Genomic DNA, 22,986 nt, shown 5'->3' with positions numbered 1-22,986 from the left:
AGAGACCAGAGCATCAACAGGATCACCTGCCGAGGAGGCGGAAAATTCCCCAAGAGCCGTCAGGAATCCTTCTGGATCCATAAGCCTCCTGGGGCGGACCATTTTAATAGGTCCACCACCCCTGCGGAGGTTGGGGGGAGCAGTAAGTCTAAACCTGATCAGGTGATGGTCGGTCCATGGCAACGGAGCGATGGTGAGCTCCTCCACACCGCCACCTTCCTCCCATCCCTGACAGAAGACCAAGTCCAGTGTGTGCCCCACACATCACCCTATTGACTCATGTTCATGTTATGGTCTACTAAGAGTCCTAGATCACTTCCGCCTGTACTGTTGTCAAGCCAGGTGTCACTCATCTTATATCTGCTTTCTCTTTTTCTGCCTACGTATAGTACCCTACATTTCTCTGTTTGAAATTACAGTAGAGTTTCATTATCCAACATAAACAGGCCAGCAGAACTTTGGATAAGTGAAAATGTTGGATAATAAGGAGGGATTAAGGAAAAGCCTATTAAATGTCAAATTATGTAATGATTTTACAAATTAAGCACTAAAACATGTTTTACAACAAATTGAAAGAAAAAGCAGTTCAATACACAGTAACATTATGTAGTAATTACTGTATTTACAAATTTAGCACCAAAACATTACCATGTATTGAAAACACTGGCTACAAAAACATTGACTACTAAAAAATTAACTACAAATAAAGATAGAATTGCTGCCTAGAGAAACAGCTGTGGATCCGGGTGGGAGGCAGACTGCGTTGGATAATACAGAACATTGGATAAGCGAGACTCTACTGTAATTTTGATACTCTTGTTTCAGCTCTCTACTCTTTTAAGTCCTTGTGCTGGCAGAACCGCTGACTGAAAGGTCAGAGGTTCGAATCTGTAGAGCGGGGTGAGCCCCCCTCTGTCAGCTCCAACTTCCCATGCAGGGACATGAGAGAAGGCTCCCACAGGATGATAAAACATCCGGATGTCCCCTGAGCAATGTCCTTGCAGATGGCCAATTCTCTCACACCAGAAGCGACTTGCAGTTTCTCAAGTCGCTCCTGATATGAAAAAATATATATTTTAAGGTCGTTTTGGATTCTGATCTTGGCCTTTGATGGTATTAGATATCCCTCCCAATTTGGGGTCATCTGCAAATTTCATAAGCATGCCCTCTATTTCATCATGCAAGCTATTGATAGACGTTGAAAAGGACTGAGCACCGAGAGAAACTTGTGGCACTCCACTGGTCACTTCACTTCAGCATGAAGTTTTGCTATAAGTGCATTCACTCCGTCAACCAATCATAAATCCATTTCACAGTAGCATTGTTCTACCCCATATTTTGCTAGCTTCTTTATGAGAATATCATGGGTACCTTATCAAAGGCCTTAATAAAATCACGATATGCTACATCCACAGCATTGCCTTCACCCATCAAGCTTGTATCTCCGTCAGAAAAAGAGACAAGGGCAGTCTGGCATTACTTGTTTTTGAGAAAACCATGCTGACTTTTTGTGAGTATGGCATTCCTTTCTTACAGACTGTCTGTTTAATGATCTGCTCCAGAATCTTTCTTGGTATTGATGTCTAGCTGACTGGGCAATAGTTGTCTGGGTCCTCTTTCCGCATCTTGTGACGATGGGGACAACATTTGTCCTCCTCCAGTGTCCAGTGACTTCTTTAGAATAGCAGGAGATGGTTAAGTAGTAGTACATGGGGGAGTGTCCTTAGTAGTAGTACATGGGGGCAGGGCCATAGCCAGAAAAAAATTTCGGGAGGGGTTTTGAAAATTTCGGGGGGGGGGGGTTGAACCCCTAGCACACACCTCTCCCCGCTACAAACCTGTCAATATCTGCTTGAAATAGTGCCTGGAGGGACTCTTAATGTTTTGTGTCTCATAGACTTAGCATGGGGATTTGGTTAACCAGTTAAAATTCATGAGTAAACCAGGTTTTTTTATAACCTGAAAAATTTCGGGGGGGGGGGGGGGTTTGAACCCCTAAAACCGCCCCCTCGCTACAGGCCTGCATGGGGGAGTGTCCTTAGGCCCCCTGATGCCTTTGAATCATTGCACCTAAACTATTGGTGGCAGTACAACTCCAGTCATTCTTGGATGGAACATATTGTTTGATTCGCAGAATGGCCATCCAGATTTATTGGAGTCAGTTTCTCCCTCCTCCTTTCTTTTGCACCTGGTGTCTTCCCTTTTCTCTCCTCCAGTTTACATAAAAAGCACATTTATTTAAAGAACAATATTGAGGAATATGAGAGAGGGATATGATCAAATAAACACCAGGAGACGGAAATATAGGGTTTCTTTTCTGAGTTCTAATTCTTAACGTAAAGCAGACATCAGTATCCCAAAACATACTTGGGACATCTCTTGACCATATAATGCATTAGAAAATGAACCCATTTGTGATAAAACTCAACAGATAGATTTGTTCATGAGAACACTGAAATAATACAAATCAGAACTGCAGATGAAGATTTAGGAATATCAGTTTATATGCTTGGAAATGTGAAAACTTTTATTTCACAGCACGTAATAATGCCAGGTGAGGAACTGCTTTGCCTTGGATCTGGTTTATCCAATTGCCATGCAATTATTTATCCAGTAGGTGGCATGTGACATTTATTGAATTTCCTCTTGGAGGCAAAAAAGCAGATACTGCAGTAAGGATCAGGATTTTGTGTACCGAGGTTCCATGAAGTTTGTGGTGGGTTCCTTCATCTCTAGTGCGGCCTGCAAAATCTTTGTTCAAGGAATATATTTATGCAGTTTCAAAAAAGTACTGAATTATACAAGATCAAAACAGCAAGAGAAGCGAATGGTTTCCACTTAAACTAAAAACTCAGGGAAAACCTTTAGGGACTGTAATATTTGTCTTGTGTAATTTATTCATGTTAACGTTTTTCAGATGCCTTTCAGGGCATAATCTCCACAAGGCAGTGTACACAAATCATAAAATTCATTAAGGTACATTAAAACAAACATACTGGATCCTGTGTTTGTGCTATCAAATCGCCTGTAGAATTATGGATTTCATGGGGTTTTCTTTGGCAAAAAATACTAAAGAGATAGTGCTATACAGCTTATACAAAGAGATCAGATTTCTAGAAGCAGTGACACTGAAGACATTAATCACCTAGGATATTTGCTTACGAATGAAATTATGTAATCCAATTGTCCTTATTACTGGTTCTGATGATACATTACAGTTGATGTTCAAGGCCAGGCCTACTAATAGCCAAGCAAGATGTAACATCGATCTCAGAAACTGAGAGCTAGATGCTGAATGGCAGGCTCTGTTAATGATCAAATTGCTAGGTACAGTTGGTGGTGATAGAATAGGAAGAGGTTGCTCCTTCTGTTCTCTGAAAATAAGCTAGAAACCATGTTGCAATGAGGCTGGATGGCCACCTGTTGGGGGTGCTTTGAATGAGATTTTCCTGCTTCTTGCAGGGGGTTGGACTGGATGGCCCGCGAGGTCTCTTCCAACTCTACGATTCTATGATTCTATGATTCCAAGTTAAGCCTCACCAGAAAAGTTCTATCTCCTTCATTACATTGCTAACAACCTGTTCTCGATAACGTTTAATAGGTGAGACAGGAAAATGGTTTCCAAATATGCATAGTGGAACAAGTCAGTCATAAGCAAGTTTACTGCATTTTTTAAGTCCAGAGATCAGGAAAAAATAATGATGTATGATGGCTGCAATTCATCATCTCCTAAGACATTGCTGCCATAGAACTAAAGCCAAAGGTACAGAGGTTTTTTAGGGTTTATTCTGTCCTCTTCTTAGTTCTAAAGAAGAGCAAGGATATGTGGACTAAGCAGGTCCTGGAAAAGCTAATAGTGTTTTCACTGGGGAAAAGGGTACTGTTCGGCATCAACAGACTTCTCAGAGGCACTCGCACATGCATCATATGGATAGCAATGATACTTTTTATATAGGAGTCACAATTTTGAATTTAGGTCTGGCTCATTCAACCTTACTTCAGCCCCATCTACACTGCCATGTAATGCAGTTTGAAACGTTAAACGTCAAGAAAACCAAGATCATGGCAGCTACAACTATTGATAACTGGCAAATAGAGGGAGAAAACGTGGAGGCAGTGACAGACTTTATATTTCTAGGTGCGAAGATCACTGCCGATGCAGACTGCAGCCAGGAAATCAGAAGACGTTTACTTCTTGGGAGGAGAGCAATGGCCAACCTTGACAAAATAGTGAAGAGCAGAGACATCACACTGGCAACAAAGGTCTGCATAGTCAAAGCAATGGTATTCCCCATAGTAACCTATGGATGCGAGAGCTGGACCATAAGGAAGGCTGAGCGAAGGAAGATAGACGCTTTTGAACTCTGGTGCTGGAGGAAAATCCTGAGTTCTTAGTTCTTCACCATACTCCTGTTTTTCGAAATATGGCAGTTCTTGGACCGCAAGAAGATCCAACCAGTCCATCCTCCAGGAAATAATGCCCGGCTGCTCACTGGAGGGAAAGATACTAGAGGCAAAGCTGAAATATTTTGGCCACATCATGAGGAGACAGGAAAGCTTGGAAAAGATCACGATGCTGGGGAAAATGGAAGGAAAAAGGAAGAGAGGCCGACCAAGGGCAAGATGGATGGACGGTATCCTTGAAGTGACTGGTTTGGCCTTGAAGGAACTGGGGGCGGTGACGGCCGACAGGGAGCTCTGGCGTGGACTGGTCCATGAAGTCACGAAGAGTCGGAGATGACTAAACGACTGAGCAGCAGCAGTAGCAGCAGTTTGAGACTGCATTATATGGCAGTGTAGATGGAGCCTCAGAGACTATAGGTAAGTCATAGTAAGAGCTGTTTGAATGTACAACAGACTATAAGCCATCAGATATTAATTAGTTCTGCATATGCCTTCACAAGCAATGGAGACTATGCTGATCTCCCTGACAAGCAATTATATATCCTGTCCTTCAGGATATGATTGGTAGCCTAGATTTGACATGAAGTTCCTTCAGTAGCTGCCTGGGACCCTTTCAGGACCTGACTGCAATTTGTATCAGAGCATCAATACAAAACGCTTAGAGTGCTGGAAACTCAGGGGCTGCCAGCCCAAAGTATTTCTACTAAAAATGGTGATAAATTGAATGTCAGCCCATTAGCATGGACAGCACTTCTCAGAAGCAAAGTAGCCATGTGATCAGTTCTAAAAGTAAGAAATAAAGAAAGTGAGCAAGTGGTCTAGATTTTGCGATTAAACTGGCTGGCCTGGCTTTCCAAATAAGTGTTGAAGAGATCATAATTTTCATGGATATCAAGAAAGTCATACATCAAAAGTGGGGAAAGTGTGGCCCACAGACAACATGCCGCCCCCAAGGCTATTCTGCACTTTTGATTTTTATTCAAAATGCCTCAAATGTCCTAGGAGACATGTCATATCCTTCCTGCCAGCTTGTTTCTCAGCCAGGGCCTTTCATCTCCAAACTGGAGCCCCCCGGCACAATGGGTTCCTAATATGTCCCCACTAGCCTCAGTGACTACCTTTTTCCTTAGCTTATAGCCATTGCTCCAGATCCACTGGTTTCTGCTCGGACAATGCATCCTTTGGGCTCCAATTGCAGTGTATCATCCAAGACCTTATATTTCCTTGTAAATGCAACCACACTAACCTTTTGTACAGACTATTCCTCTCTAGAAAAATCTGGACAAAAGGTTGCATTCTAGTACGAATGACAGATTGGTCTTTTTAACATCATGCTAGGTTGCAAGTTGAAGTATTTAAGATCTTTCCTTATGCATATAGGATGACTCCTGTGGGGGTTAGCTAATCAACCCATTTATAGTACATCTGTTCTCTGCATGGCCTCTCTGCTGGGCATGGCTTAGTCAGTCATAGCTTTTTGAGCCAATAATTATAGTTCTGTTGACAGAGCTGTTCCTTGTATCTTAGCTAGATGAATTGCTAGGGCAGCAAATATCAAGTCACATTTAATCAAATGCATGGCGCATAAATTTAGAGCACTGACCAGCTTCCCTAGATTTTAAGAGATGTTTCTCTTTGTGTGAGACTTGGAGAGTAGTCTTTTCCTCATACATTCATGAATAACTGCAAGGAGCAGCCAGACACAGAACTCATTCTGTCTACTCAGACCGGGATTCTGAAATATGGGAATACTTGAATCACACACACAAATGCAGCATTTTCTGCAAAAGAAAAATATCAGGGCTAGCACAGGAAGATCTTGCAAACTCTGGAGGATTCTTCTCATTCCAAAGATGGAATTTCAGCAGAGAAGAGTGACTATTAAGAATACTCTTTGGTAGTTTTACAGGTACTGGAAACCCCAATTATGGAGCAGGTTGGTTCCTACTCAATTATTAGGAAAAAGCAGCAGTAATTCAGTACTTCATATATCCTGGATTCACTCTTCCATCTGCCACCTCTTCCATAAGAACAAAGCATCACACTGGGTAGCAAAGTCATTGCTGACATCACATCTCCATTTACTGAACAGGAAATGACTTCCTTCTTGGTCCTTTCATTTATGATGTTTGTCGGCCTTTCCTCCATGAAACTCCTTCTTCCATGTCCTGTATGGTTTCTCCAGATAATGGTTTAAGACAGATTATGTTTTCCTTATTATAAAGCCACTTTGACCATTATAATAATGTGTGATGCCTCATGGGCCTTGTAGTCCTGTTCCTAGTACTATTGTGGCAGATGAAGATGAAAACATGGGGTTTTCGCCGGTTCAACAAGAGCCGGAGTCTCTTCACCTGCCGGATGTTGATGTTTGCCCTCAAGAATTCAGGAAAACAGGCCTTGGGCATTACTCCCCTCCGTTTCCCAGGAAAGAATCTTATTCTAGAGACAGAGGAGTCAGAGAAGCAAATCGGAGGAGTTTACGGATCGCTGCCAAACAACAGGCTGATTAGGCCTGCTTCCCTTGGGAAATTCTAAGGAGTCTTGCATCTGGACAGAGTTGGGTTTCGCTTCGTGTTCTCTAGGGAAAGAGTTCTGTTGGCGGGAAAACGAGACCCAATATAGGTGTTTGACGCGGGAGATTCTTTGCAGAGTCAATTGATCAGCTTCAGGAGAGAGATCGTGTGTGGACTTCGTAACCCCAGTTCCTTGCTTCCTGGATCAAGCATTCAAGCCTTTGCCTTGCCTTGCTGTTTAACCACGGACCTTGTTCCACGCTTCACGTTTTGCCTTGTTTCTAGTCACGGACCTAGTCAAGTACCAAGTTTATTTCCAGCCTTGTTGTCAAGCTTCATTGGACTTCTAAGACTCTGACATTTCCCCACACTATTGCCTGGCAAAAGTGTGTGTTTCGGTCAAGTGGATTAAAACTTTGAACTCTAATATCATTTATTGGACAATACATTTTTGGACTATATTTGACCTCATTTGAAAGGTCTGCTTCTGAACTATATTCTTCACTTGTTTTTATTGCTTTTATATATTTCCTTAATAAAGATATTAGATAGAGAATGGCCTCCGTGTAAGGTTTTTGGTGCCCAGCAGCCAGGGACCTGACATAATGAGATGCTACCATACACTCCAAGCCTTCCTCTGTCCTGTTGTAGAGCTGGAAGAGACCACAACAGCTATCAATCCAACCCTCTGCCATGCAAGAACACACAATCATCAAAGCAATCTCGACAGATAGCCAGCCAACCTCTGCTTAAAAACTTCTAGAGATGGAGACAGTGCCACCTTCCAAGGCAGCATATTCCACTGTCCAACATGTAGGAAAATTTGCTGGAAGGGGATCTCATCACAAACCATCTTCTGCTCAAACTGAAACACATCTAAGTCAGCTGTAATGATAACCAGGAAATAACAGTCACCCAATGTGCCAGCACAGTTCTTTATCATGTACATTTGGCAAATTCTGAGAGTGCCTTTGGCTGCAAGAAGATCAAACCAGTCCATACTCCAGAAAATAATTCCCGACTGCTCACTGGAGGGAAGCATATTAGATGCAAGATGAAGTACTTTGGCCACATAATGTGAAGACAGGAAAGCCTGGAGAAGATAATGATGCAGGGGAAAATGGAAGGAAAAAGGAAGAGAGGCCAATCAAGGACAAGATGGATGGATGGTATCCTTGAAGTGACTGGCTTGACCTTGAGGGAGCTGGGGGTGGCCACAGCTGACAGGGAGCTTTGGCGTGGGCTGGTCCATGAAGTCACGAAGAGTTGGAAGCGACTGAACAAATAAACAAACAAACATTTGGCCAACTATGATCAATGTGATAAATTTCCTGCTTGTCTAAGGTATCACACTGTCTACAGGAGATCATCCATCAGGACATTGTTTATGCGATCCTGCTCCACCAAAGGGAAGTAAGAAAATCCAAGGCTGAAAAACTATTGTACTATGACAGAAAACAGTGAAAGAAATGGCTACATGCAGCACAGATGAGGAATTTGTGGTGCTTCTCACAGCACAACAGAAAATGAGTTTATAAAAACAATTTTGCCAAGAAAAATAACCTCATAACAATGGAAATTGAGAGCCATTAATATATTGCCTCCTGACGATGTCTTAAAATTAGAAACTAGAGTAAGTCAAAGAGATTTTCTGACAGTTTTATAGATTTCAGGCCAGAATTGATTATACTTTTTTTTGAAGCTACAATGATGTTATGTTTGAGGACCCAGAGCAGGAATGTGAAATATATTTTCACTGAGGGCAACATCAGCCTTATGGTTGCATTCAAAGGACTGTTTGTAATTGTAAGACTGTATAAATGTAACTATATTGCCCTGGAACTGAAAACCTCACAGGCCACATAAAATGCTATAGTGGGCTGGATTTTGCCCACAGGCCTTGCATTTAACACATGTAATCTAGAGGCAGAATACAACCTGCCCAGAACAAAATATAGACTCCTCTTAAAGTGCCTTCATAATCAGCAACACCATCACTGTCACGACTCCTCTTAAAGTGCCACACACACACAAGTAGAGTTAACAAATGTTTATTAAATGATATTTTAAACTTAGAAACACTTAACTTCAGTGTTTCAACCAAAAGAAAATGTCTCTGCTTCAAGAAAAGCACTTTAGTAAGAACAGAAAGATAATCCGGATTATCTAGCTTGATAATCCGGTTCAAATGCAACCAAAACGTTCACTGGAGCAAGCACCACGCTATGCTGTGGCACAGAGTGTCAGGGAAGAGCCAAACGCTCTCAAGTAAAGAGTACAAACGAAACCGTTGTCAAAAGCCAAGCCAAGTTAAAAAGCCAAAAGGGAAGCCAAAAACGCCAAATCATGGGCAACCGCTGTCGTCGTCAGAAAGCAGACCGGATTCAGGAGCCAGTGGAAACCAGAAACGCCAAGTCGGAATCGCCAAACCAGGAGCAAACGATGTCGTCGTCAGAAAGCAGACCGGATTCAGGAGCCAGAAACACCAAGTCAGGAACGAACGATGTCATCAGAAGCCAAACTGGATTCAGGAACACGAAGCTGGACAGCCAGGATCCAAGGAGACAGGCAGCGACAAAGCAATGTCCCAAAAAGACACCTTGCCTTCTGCAAGGAACCTCCCATTTCCAACTCCACTTTTAACTTACACCTCGGAGTCTGATGATGATGACGCCTCCACCCTGTCATCATTATCCACAGCTGATCTCAATCTCATATGTGAACCTCGCCCATCAGCCCTCCAATTGCTCCATCTTTGTTCAAGACTTAGATTTCCCCATGTCCCCAGCGTATCAGCAGTTTGCCAGTCTTCTGATTCACCCTCAGAAACTGGTGCTGCACACACATTCACTTGAGTCCAATCTGCAGTATCTTCCATCCCACTCCCAGACCCATCATCCCCAGAAAAACCTTCAAACGTTTCATCTTCCATGGGAGCAGTATTTCCCGGATCTTCTTCCTTTCCCTTTCCTCATCTGATTCTTGCTCCTGAGTTGACCTCTTAGTTCCTCTACTTTCTGTTAACTCATCATCCTCCAGCATTGACTCCTTTTCACTAGAGAATCCTTCAAACGTTTCATCCTCAGACAGAGCCATAAGTATTTCCCGAATCCGCTTTACCTGCTGTTCCTCATCAGACACCTGCTCACCATTACCCCTTTTCTTCCTACTAGCAGTAGTACCAGAACTGCCCCTTGGCCCAACTACAACAATCACTGTTATAATTACCAGCTGATAATTCCAAATGAAATAAATATTTATATCTTATTCTCTCACTATTTTTAATTATTTTATGCTGTAAACCACTTCGTGTTGTTTTTCTTTGTAAATTCCAAAAGCAGTGTTGCCACCATTATTGGCATCAGCAAATAATGTTCTAGAATGGCGTGTGCTACACGGGTTTGTAACAAAATATGGTCTCATAGTTTTAACCCTTTCACTTGGGCCCACTTTCAATATTATCCTCTTGCATCCTCTGAGGAAAACAGGAATGCCTGCTTATTTTAAACTCCTGTTCAAAAGGAAAGGAAAGCCCTTGCACACATCACACACAGTTGAACATGATAGGCTACATGCCAAGAGTTGGGTGGGGCTATCTGCATTTATAAAAGTTAGTTCTCTTCCTTGAAAGTATAGTAAAATGGGTGGTAATAATTAATTGAATTGAATTTTCCCAATTTTATGAGTCCACGTCGGGACTCCTCCTAGATCATTGCATATATATGTTGGTCCACTGCCAATGTACCTAAATACCCTGAAGGTATTCTGTGTAACTGGAAGTTATGAAACATCTGTGCTTGTTAGTGCTTGGAAGGGAATCTGCCAGGGAACACCTGATACTGTTAGCTATACTAAGATGAAGACAATGGTAAACCATATCTGGGAACTCTTTGTCTAAGAAAATCCTATGATAAATCAAATCAAACTTGAAGGCACATAAGAGTGAAGACACTGACCACCAGCATTGGCATGTGTGTTAGATTTTTATGTTACAAGGCAAGGGTTCACAGGCTTTTTTAGTTCGATCCAGGGATTATTTGACTCTCTGAAGGAGGATTTGGTCCAACAAGCTTCCTAGTAGGAATAACTACAAGAGTAAGGAGCATCCACCTGCATTCCTCCATAAGAGGTCAGTAAAAATCCCAATGTTATATTCTTTTTAGTGTGACCATGTGAGCTGTAAGCTATCTTCTAAAATTTGTAATAGGAACTAGAAATTATTTTTTAGCCATATACTGTATATTGCTGGAGATTCATCCAGCCATCCACAAGACACATCAGCTCCCCTTCTTCCTGGTACAAGAACTGAATTAAAACATGCATTAACAGCAAGTACAAAGTTGCATGCCTGTGCATGTTTCCAGAATATTTGGGAAATATAATCACACATATTTGAGCATAGGCAGGTAAGACCCAATGAAGTGAATGGGACTTGCCATCAGAGCCCATTGGCAGGCTTTTGATGTTATTGATGTTTTTAAAAGATGTTTTTAAGATGTTTTTAAATTGTTAGATTTTAGCCTGTTCTTGTAAGCCGCCCCGAGCCCTAGGGGAGTGGCGGCATATAAGTTTGAATAATAAATAAATAAATAAATAAATAAATAAATAAATAAATAAAATCTAGTGCGTTATACTCCAGACTGGCCTTGGATTGAGAGACCAGTACAGAAGTGGCTTTAGAGAATTCTGTGATTATGCAGGGGGCTAAACTGTTACTCTTTCTTTTGTAATCGTCACAGATGTCTGACATAAAGTATATCCCAAAGAAAGACAGCATGTGTTTATATTTGTTTATATTACCTTGTAGAACCCCATTTAACTTTTTTTTTAATAACTTGAGGCTCTTACCAAAAAGCATTTTCTTATGACAGACAGGAGAAGAATTTGTTTAGGATTTTATGTATGCGTGTGTGTGTGTGTGTGTGTACGCGCACTTTCTAGGGTAAAGGTTTTCCCCTGACATTAAATCTAGTTGTGTTTGACTCTAGAGGTTGGTGTTCATCTCCATTTATAAGCCAAAGAGCCGGCGCTGCCCGTAGACACCTCCAAGGTCATGACTGCATGGAGCAGTTATCTTCTGCTGGAGAGGTACCAATTCTTCTGCTCACATTTGCATGTTTTCGAACTGCTAGGTTGGCAGAAGCTGGGCCTAACAGCGGGAACTCATCCCGCTCCCTGGATTTGAATCACCGACATTTTGGTCAGCAACCCGCTGCACCACCAGGGACTCCCACATGTGCTTTCTACGTTTTGTTTATATCTCTATTTTACCCAAGATGAGCATCACTCACTGAGCCACTAATAGACATTCACATCAGCAAGTATTTTTTTTTCTGTGGTAGAGAACCAGCATGGTGTAGTGGTTTGAGTGCTTGACTATGACTCCGGAGACCAGGCTTCAGATTCCTGCTCAACCATATAAACACACTGGGCGACATTGGGCAAATCACATTCATGCAAAGGCATACCCTCTCTTGGCATCTTTAAATATTTAATCTTTCCCCACAGTTTTGGTGTTTATTGCACTTGTATTAGACACAATAATACCAATTAATAATTATCTCTGTAACCTTTCATCTACTTATCTTCACTATAAGCTTTAATAGACTATAATTATCAAATCTTAGAATTAGGTCATTGATTAATTTATTCATTCACTATTTTTCTAGCAATTTCATCTGGCTCACTAGATTCCTCTATTAATACTTCAGTAAAAATATGCTTTGATGGATTAAATCATTAGAATTTTTAAGAATTTGATTGGGTGTGTGCACCCCTCCTTTTCTACAATATTCAGTAAAACAGGAAGGCCAGGAGAAGAAATATTAGAACTACAGGGAATGTGTTGCATTGCTTTTATTCATCCGGCTAATCTGTAAGATTTCTTGCGCAAGATATCAGGGAGATAGAGACAATAATCTGGGATCTAGTTCAGAGCAAAAAAGCTGTTTTGTGGTGCAGAATATCAGCTAAATTTGGGAAAAGAGAAAATTATGGAGGAAAAAAAGGAAGAAAAATCAATTGAAATTGAATGGTTAGAAATGACTGATTTGTTCGCTTAGCTGGACACCAAAGTCCTCAAATAGCAGTGTTCCTTTCAGAATATCGGGCCTCTTAGAGATCCATATGCAAGAAAAGGGTTTGAAGTCTTTCTGGAATATGACAATGCTCTCTGACTCTTTTCAGTAACTTCTCCTCTATAGATTATATCCTGGGCTATTATATAATATGGCCTGTTACAGAATTATACATAATATTTTGGGGCTGTTGCAAAATGTCAAGATTTTTAAGCCTGTACAACAAGGGTCATCCATTTGGAGGCCTCTATGGAAGAAAGGTGTTAGGAGTCTTTCTGGGCAAGGTGTGTGCATTATAACCCTTTTCAGTGCCTTCTTCTCTACAAAACATGTGTTGGATTGATCTCTATCATATATTACTGTATAATATTGAATCTTCTATATATTATTTGAGATACCGCACAAGGAATGTCTTTCCAATTGTGGCTCACACAGTTTGATGCACATGGATGAATAAGTGAAAAGTTTTCTTCGCTTCCCATTTTCTTCTTATTTGGCTTCTTCTCTCTTTCTCCTCAGCCCTTCCCAAAAGGCAGAAACATATATTTCTCGGTTTATAGCTACCTTGATCCTGACTCACAATGTACAACCCCGGTAACAGTGAAAGTGCTTCTTCTGAGCTTTAACATAATATCCCAAAATTCACTTTTTGTGATGCAGTTTCCAGCAAAATCCAGTATCTTGCTGCATTTTGCTCCAAGTATACAATCTAGATTGTGGTGACTTTGGGAGAGAAAGGTTGCTTGGTGGCAAGCATTGCCTTTTTGCTTTTACATGTCCACTGCTGCACACTTTAATGCTTTCTGACATTAAGCATCCCTTTATTTTTGCAGTAAGAAGCAGGGGGTGGAGGGAAGGAAGGCAATGGCAAAGCAGTTTCTCCAAGCAGACCTGCTTAATCCAAGCAGAAATGAAGGGGTAGAGGGTGGGAAAGGAGGTCCCTATCAAACAGCTTTCCAGTAGAATTCTGCTGTGAAAATCCCTTGCTCAGAATAAGCAGCCTAGTGTCATAATGGCTACCTCTTCATTGTCGATTTCATGTCTGAGCACCTTATTCCGATGTCCAAGCAAATGACTTTCCTATCAGGACTCTTATTAGGAAGCTGTTTGGCCAGCAGCAGGCAACTCACTTCAGAGGAGAAGGAGAAATAAAAACGGTGCTGATTCAAATTTGGGATGCGATAGAATTTCAGTATTACTTTTAAAGTAAATTAATTAAACTAAATTAATTAATTAAACTAAATTAAGTCAATTAAAGTAGATGTGTTGCTAAAATATGAATTCAGAGATGTGTCACCTGAATTACAGTAGGGTTGTTTTGCTGGTGTAGACAAGCCCATAGTCTATATTTTAGCAACTCCTCCTTTTTTTAAAATAGACCAGTTATAAAACTTGATCCTTCCTAAGGTCAGCAATGACAATCTCCATGTTATTCTATATAAATCCAGTTATGTGGCCTGACTCTTAACATCCCAACCAACCATAAACAATAGCTTAACTAATTAAACAGTTTAAACTATTTGTGTTTATGATAGTGATTTAATTTAATATTATTGAATAATTTTGAAACCTAATATTTCAACTTTGATCATCATCAGTAAACTGCATATTCAAGGAAGAGAAGTCGAGCATCAAAAGCAGAACAGCATATTACATGAAAATAGCAGCGCTGATAGCATTGCCTGCTTTGAAGATGATTAGCTGAAGGTTTGGACTGATGTGCATTCACTTTTAACTGTTCCCTGGGAGATATTCTGGGTTTTCTATAACATTGGCAGGAGATATTCAAAGTTTTCAACTACAAAGAACTCTAATCTGATTTCCTCAGTAAGAAATGGGTGAGAACTCTGAACAAATGAGGTTATGATTTGATTCTTATGAAACCCTGTCGAAATGAATAAGATGTTTGTTCTGTTAGGTAGGCATGGATAGCAGCGTGTCAAAGTTTTCCTTTAGTTAGTCTTTAAAACTACATGTAGATAGACCTTGCACACTGAAGATTCATCAGACCTTTCTCAATGTCACAACTCCCACAAACAGATTGGGATTACTCATGTATCAATTGACACGTATAAATCTAGGGCAGGTTTGAATTTGAAATGATCCGTGGATAAATTTTTGCTTCTCACCAGTCTACCAAGACAGGGGATGGTTCCTTATTTTAAAAAAGGGTTATGATGTAATACTCACACTGACCCATGGATATGTTGGTCCAGGTTTTTTGAGATGATTTTTGTCTATAATTTTTAGGTTTGTATATGGACTTGATCCTACACATACCCGTTCCAATACTTTTGGGGTGGTGGTTATGGCAGGTCTTAAAACCAGTGATGAGAGCTTCCTGAAAAAAGTAGAACTGAAAAATTTCCAGAAAATTTCTAGTGCCCTAAATAATATTATCTGGATTAGTGTACTTGTTTTCAATGTTATATTCAAACATTTTAAAAATTGTGTATTTACTGAAATATTTGCAATAATGTAAAGTGACTAGCATACTGTCTAAAATGTTTGGCACCAGAAATATTTTGGATTTTGGAATACCTATATTTGAACAAATGTACATAATGGGATATCTTGAAGATAGGGCCTTATATAAATGCAACATTTATTTATGCGTCATGTGAACCTTATACAAATTGTCTGAAAGTAATGTATACAATATTTTACTAATTGTGTGCATGAAATAACGTTTGTTTACCTTGAACCATCAGAAAGTAATCTCGGCCACCTATGTGAACAGTTTCCTTTACATTTAGTGAAAAAGGAAAATAATATACATGAAAGAATATTTTTCTTTTAAAATCACTCATCTAAAGAAAGCTGTGCCTGATATAGCAACAGCTTTTGTTGGGGCATAACTGTACTCTCCTATATACTCATTGATAAGTTTAGATTTATTTTTGTCAAAATATGAACCGAAAAAAAACCTGGGTTGACTTATCCCAAGTCAGTGTGACAAGTGTACCTTAACTCTCATTTAAAAAGGAACTATTCTCTTCTCTGAGTAAAACAGCAAAAGGCAAGAGTTTAGAGTGCTTCTGCGCTGACCATATAATACTCATTGAAGCTAGCTCAAGGCCACAGTGGCAACAAAATGCATACTGCCAATGCACACTGCAGCACAGATTAAACAGGAAGCAGTACATTTTAGAAGTCTCAGGAATATGCAAGTTCAGCAAAATAAATTCTGCAGTAAATACCAACGTATCCCAGATCCAGAGTGAAATTGGCTCCTCAAAATGCAGAGAGCATTGTAGACACACACTTTTGATGAAATGCAGTGAAGAATCCAGATTGGGGGCTTCTGAATAACATCCTAATGAGGGGTAATTAATTAGCTCCGCTGCTAACTTTCCCTTTTTTTTTCACCCCGTATGCCTCCAGTATACTGATACATATTTCAGCTGGAAATGGAGCTGGGGGGAGACCCTTCAAAGTGATTTGAAGCCAGGTTTCATCTTGCTGGCTGGAGTCCCTGGTGGTGCAATGGGTTAAACCCTTGTACTAGCAGGGCTGCTAACCCAAAGGTCAGTGGTTTGAATCCGGGGAATGGGGTGAGCTCCCGTATGTCATCTCCAGCTTCCCATGCGGGGACATGAGAGAAGCCTCCCACAGGATGGTAAAATATCCAGACGGCCCCTGGGCAACGTCCTTGCAGATGGCCAATTCTCTCACACCAGAACCTACTTGCAGTTTCTCAAGTTACTCCTGACACGAGATGAAAAAATCTTTCTGGCTCCAAACTAGGGTCAGACGTGGCAATCTGATTTAACTCACAGTGAAACTGGTTTCTTTGGAATCAGTTCCAAGCAGCATGGTAGTGTCAGTGTAGAAGTGCCCTCAGTCCTTCCTACAGCACTGATCCCCTGTATTTTCTCTAGCAGGTTTCGACTTCTGGCCATTTTGAATGTTTGGGTGGGGAAAGGGTGGTCCCAGCCAGAAGTGACTAGCTTCCTGGAGCTGCCTTGGCGCTTACCCGTCTCCACAGAATGACCCTCAATTTATCCACTATAATCTATAATGTTGGCCCAAAAACCTGCCCTGTACTTATATATGAGGAGGAAAAGATAACAAACAAAGGCTTGGGACTATAAGAAACAAGCCAGCCATAGGGGCAGAGGGAATTTCTTCCCCTAACCATGCACTCACAGGGATTTTATTGTTCATATTACCAGTTGTGGTAGTGTCCTCTAGAGTCATACTTGCTGCTTGCTTTACTTTCTGCCACAAGTGAATCGCCTACAGTAGGACATAAATTGCTGCTCCCAGAGACTGCTGGGGCGAGAGGTAGAGTTTGGCTTTGCCTTTGCTTTGACCCTGATGCAGCCCATTCTTTTTTTTCCCCACACACATCATTGGCTCCCCGTGACTTATGTGAAGCAAAGTAAATTAAGCCGCAGTCTGGAAGATTCTTGATGTGGAGAAAATAACCTCCTCCAACTCTTGACTTTGGGCTCACTGTAGTGTAAGATGAGGGCAAGTCTTTATTCTTGCCTCAATTGTGTCCCTAATTGCAGCTGCTGTACTTTCTCACACGGTTCTCAGGGACTCTGATTACGTTCTGCGAGAGAAAACAAGCACAATTCGTCATATTGATGGGCATCTCGCCAGTTAATTAATAAACATGGGTTATTAACCAGAAGTGGTGTGTGCCTGCTGCTCTCTCCTGTTTTTGCCTACCTTAACAGTGGGTGCTATGGCAACAAGGAGAAGGAAGGACGGGGTGCCTAGCAACAAGAAGGGTCTGGCAGCAGATTTCTAAGCCCCGTTGGGAAATGGCAACTGAATGAGAGCAACCGATGGAGGAGTGGGAGAGAGATGATCGGGAAACGGGGGTAGCAAGGGGATCATGGAGAGCTGTCAGATGGAAATAGCAAAATAAGCCCTTCCATTTGCTGACAATGAAACTCACATCTCTATATAGCATTGTTGGAGAGTACAATGCAAAAGTGAAGTGGTCTAAATCCATCAGAATCTTTTCTCTGAAATGAAGTTGGGAGAATGCAGCAGTTCTTCATCTTAATAAGGACTTCATCCCACAAGTGGAGGGGGGGAAGCGGGGGGAATCGTCTTCTTCGTGTGGCATTTCATGGGGTACCGTCTTTAAGGAAGATGGATCATTTACTTACCCCATCACACAGGATCGCCTCCTCTCATTTCTAGCTCAACCATCCGCTTAGAGGAAACACAGGGCATCATTCCTAAGACACCACTTCTATACAGTCCTTTGCCTCTCAAGCCCCTTAGTCTAGAGAAGACAAGCACCCTTTTTAAACTTCTTTCAATGGGACCCAAACTGTCTTTAAACCACTAATGCACAGAAGGATCATGGAGGGGCACTTCGCAAAACAGAGCCAAAAAAATCCACTTTCTATCCCACTGACAGATACCCATTTTCACGGGCATTCAATTGAGTGAAGTCAATTTGTGCCCAGCTTAGAAATCCTCCCCCGTTGTGGAGGCAGAATCCCATGCTAAGGAGATGAGCCACCACCGAAAGCAGTGTTGCGTTGTTTGATGGGCTCCGTGGGAGTCCCTCTGAACCATCTTTGAAGTGTGTAGAAATGGAGGAAGAAAACAGTCTGATGAAGTCCTAAAACTAAGTAAGAGGAAAGCTCGCAAGAAACTGTTAACATTAGGTTAACAACAAATCAGGAATTTAACTAGAGTGAGCCATTTGCAGCTATCAGTACCTATTGGATTAAAAACAAGCAAATCTTCTGGCAACACATATGTAGGTAGAACTGCAAGACATAGATTAGGTGTCTGGGAAACACTCTGGGCTGTATGGCAATAATACTCTTTGAACGATTTTCACATCTAATATTTTTTGTGTAGGTTTACCTGTACCTCAGGAATAAAAATGTCACATATGAAGTATAATTGAGATTATGGCTATGAGAACCATGGAGGGAACATTTGTTTTAGCTCATTGCTGGGCACTATCGAGAAGTTTTATGGGTTAAATGGCAAGATAACATATTAGATTTTTTAAATGAAACACTCCATTCTGTTTTGTTTTCAGATGGTTAATTCCACTATTGTTTTCTCATGCCAGAAGCCTTCAAAAATCTCTTTACTTACTATAAATAACTCTGACTTCATGTGTCCAAAGATTACAAAGTACCAAAGAAGCCATCCAAAAATATTTTATCTTCTCTTCCAAGTTCTTTTTCTTCTTTTCCCCATAAATACTGTGGGATACCAGCTGTCTAGCAGCAATATGAGAAGGAAAATGGTAGGAGGAGAAGAAAATAAGTCAATAGTTTCTTCACTCTACTTCCCAGTGTTCCTGGTGTCCAACCAATAGTTTTAGATTTATCTTGGAGCAAAAGTCACAAATTATAAGCTCTCCCTGTCTCTTTTCATGCTGCCAATGTCTTATCCCATTAAGCACTGAGGTACTAATCCATATTGTCCCAGGAATGTTTGTGGACAGTGAAGGCCTGCTGATGTGACCTGGATCTTCAAAGCTGCTGACGCTGGGTAAGGGTCATACAGCAGTATACAAAGTAGGAATATTTACATTTAAAATAGACAAAGTTCTCATCAAATTGAAAGTTGGGTGTGACAGATTTGGGAGGAAACCAGTTTTCTTATTTTCTGGGATAAGCACAGTTCCTTCCCTGGTATCATATATGATCTGCTGGTTTCATTGGTTTAGAGATTGTAAATCCCAGGCTCTTCCTGAGTCTCGTATGTCTTTTGCCCTGAAACCAGATTCTCTCCACTGTTAATAATCACAGTAGAGTACAGAACAATGTTCATAGAAATTTGCAGACACAGAAGAACACCATCATTTTATCATTCCACTAGTCCCATGGTATTTTCTTCTCTTGGAAAAGATATCATTATTTGTACAACTTTGCAATAAAGACAGTAAGGGCAGTATTTTCCAGGCACATATTTTAGAGGCAGTGGCTATGGTGTGTACTTGAACCAGAGACAATCATATCTATGTGGTCCAGACAATTCCCTAGGGCTCAAATGATATTTGCTTTTAAACCAGCCTCATCAGCAGTTGTGTCAGGGCCTGTAATAAAGATAGCACAACCTATTTCTGTGGGCTGCACAATTATTGAAGTATATAATCCAGAAGTAAAATCTAATGTTGCAATGTTGACAATTTCTTAGAAAACAAAATTTTTGATTCTGTTATTTAGGATCAGAATGAATTATTAAGCAAATTAAAACAGAACTGTAAGAAAAAAACAATGGAACCATATTTATTAGACAAAACAATGAAATAGCATAGATTGCTGCTGCGTGCCTTCAAGTAATTTCTGACATATGGCAACCCAGTCACATGGCAGAATTTTTTTTGGAGTGGGTTTGCTCTTGCATTTCTCTGAGCCTGAGAGTGTTGTCTATCAGAGTCACCCAGTGGGGTTTCTTGGACAAGGATGGATTCAAAGCCTTGGTCTCCTAGTGTCTTTGGGCACATCTACACTGACCATGTAATGAAGCTTAAAGACGACTTCAAACTGGTATCTAGAAAATGTATGCTGCCAAAGTGTGCTGCAGCATGAATTTAAAAGTTTAAAGTGCTTTAACAAAGTAACAAGAGAGTTCAAGTTAAGCCCCTGAATGTGCTTCAGTTACCCCTAAATCTAAATCACACTTTGCAGAATTCAAAGCACTTTATAGACACCTGCCCATACTGGAGCATGTATTCAGAATGGAAGGAGGCTGCCAAAAAGCTGGGCAGCAGGGTGCTAATTGACTTCCTGGGATCATTCACCCCAACATATTACCTCCATGTGCTACGGTATCGCTTTTCTTTCTCCACCTTCACCAATTATGCCTCCAGAGTGCTGATGCACATTTTGCTCAGAAATGGGGGGGGGGGGGATCCGTGGATTCTGGAACCGGCTTGAGGCCCCCTTGCATGGTTAATGTAATCACCTTCCTGGCCTCTAACCTGTTCCAGCCATGTCAATTTAATCATCTGCACAACAAAACCAGTTTCTCCCAAACTGGTTCCAAACTAACCTAAGTGGGTTACCTAAGCTGGGCAGCAGGGTGCTAATTGACTTCCTGGGATCATTCACCCCAACATATTACCTCCATGTGCTACGGTATCGCTTTTCTTTCTCCACCTTCACCAATTATGCCTCCAGAGTGCTGATGCACATTTTGCTCAGAAATGGGGGGGGGGGGGGATCCGTGGATTCTGGAACCGGCTTGAGGCCCCCTTGCATGGTTAATGTAATCACCTTCCTGGCCTCTAACCTGTTCCAGCCATGTCAATTTAATCATCTGCACAACAAAACCAGTTTCTCCCAAACTGGTTCCAAACTAACCTAAGTGGTTAGTGTAGATATGCCCTTTATTTAACACGAATACCATTACATCTTGTTGCCTGTATAGATCATTGACCATATTACAAACAACACATTTTCTTCCATTGGTTTTGGTCAGTATTTTGTAATTGTCAATGGAGAAAAAGCCACAATGTCAGTTGCATCTTTACTATGATTTGCCAAAAGTGATTCCAATTTCTGCTTGTTTGATCAGTTTGCATATTCTTTCAGAATTAGAGTTTTAGAAATCCAAGCTTGTGAAATTTTACAAAGATGCTCAGAACATATATCAAACAATTCACTTCACTCCACAATGCTATTTTTACACCCATTAGCAGAGATGGAGGCTGCTAGATAAACATATTCTCCTGTTAAATTGTTTTTGCTGCCAGTGGTTCATTTCCAACAAAAAATTCTAAAGAGAATTAATGCAAGTAAATAATCTTAATTAATTTCTGAGTCTGTGTAGGTGGACTAGAATGAGCAATGCACAACTGCGACTGGAGTTTGTTATTGATTTTTTCTGACATTTGAACTGAGAGAGTTCTAGATTATAGAAAACCTCCCTATAATAATTGTATGTGTTATGTTTTCAAATATTCCAGTTCAACTAAACGTTATTCATTTTCCTGCTTTCTTCACATATACATAATTACAAACAAAATGACTGTTACAGACAAATACCCTATGTAATGAAAACCAAAGGTTGACAAGTTAGGTTTTAAAATTAATTTGATAATCTTAAAAAAATAAAATTGGAGGACTATTTCACTGCCACTGACACAATAATTGAAGTAGTTTGATTGAATTAGTACAGATTAAGTCTGAATCCATATGGGAGCTATTTCCTAGCTCCGGTTCACAGTATCCTGTTGTAAACCACCCCCATTAACATCCCCACTGGTTTTCATCCAAATTTATATTGATCTTGAAAGCCAGACAGTTCCTGCACCCTGACGTCACATCAGTACAAAGCTCCCCATTTCAAGTTCCCCACATAACCTTCCCTCAAAGTTAACAGGATTTTTTTTAAAATGTAGAGAGTGGAACTGCAAGTTTGTCAACCTGTTGGCTCCAATCCAGGAAAAATGGCAGCCCAACATTTCCCTTGTTTCTTTGATTCTCTAATTCAATCTAGATCCAGAGGAATTTATTCTCCAGAATGGCTGTAATGTCTGTCCTCTTATCAAGGAGCCAGTCTCACAGAACTCAATTGGACTTCTGTATAGAAACATAAAATCACACTGTTAATGAACAGTAGGGCAGAAGCATTAAGCATTCATGTTTCCCCTCTGGCACTTAACTGAACACAAGTGTTTGTGACAATGAACTTCACTTACCTCCAAGTGATGGTTTCAGAAATGTAACCTGATCCAAGATGTCTTTACTAGGACATCTACTAAATTCCCATTGAGTTTAATAAAATATAACACACACACAAGCAAAGGACTTCAGACTTTTGGCAATTTGTGGATATCCATGCACATACAGTGATCCACAACATCTTTACTAGAACCAGGTATTAAATTCTCACCAAATCTCATAAAATGTGACAACAAACCTGGGGGGAGGGGGAATGGGGGTGATGAAGAAAACTTTCCAATAGCGCAGAGTGAGCTATAATAACCATATTAAAAGATTACAAAAGGATTCCATGAGATTTCCTTCTGAAGACAAGGCATGTTC

At 40.7% G+C, this 22,986-nt stretch overlaps 1 protein-coding gene across 3 annotated transcripts in view; it reads left to right on the top strand.

The window, feature by feature from the left end:
* Positions 1-22,986, top strand: part of psd (pleckstrin and Sec7 domain containing) — a 128,872-nt gene that overhangs the window by 38,399 nt on the left and 67,487 nt on the right. The window lies entirely within an intron of this gene.

This window comes from Anolis carolinensis, chromosome 3, assembly GCF_035594765.1.
Source record: "Anolis carolinensis isolate JA03-04 chromosome 3, rAnoCar3.1.pri, whole genome shotgun sequence".
NCBI lineage: Eukaryota > Metazoa > Chordata > Lepidosauria > Squamata > Dactyloidae > Anolis > Anolis carolinensis.
This window is presented reverse-complemented; position numbering and strand designations above follow the sequence as displayed.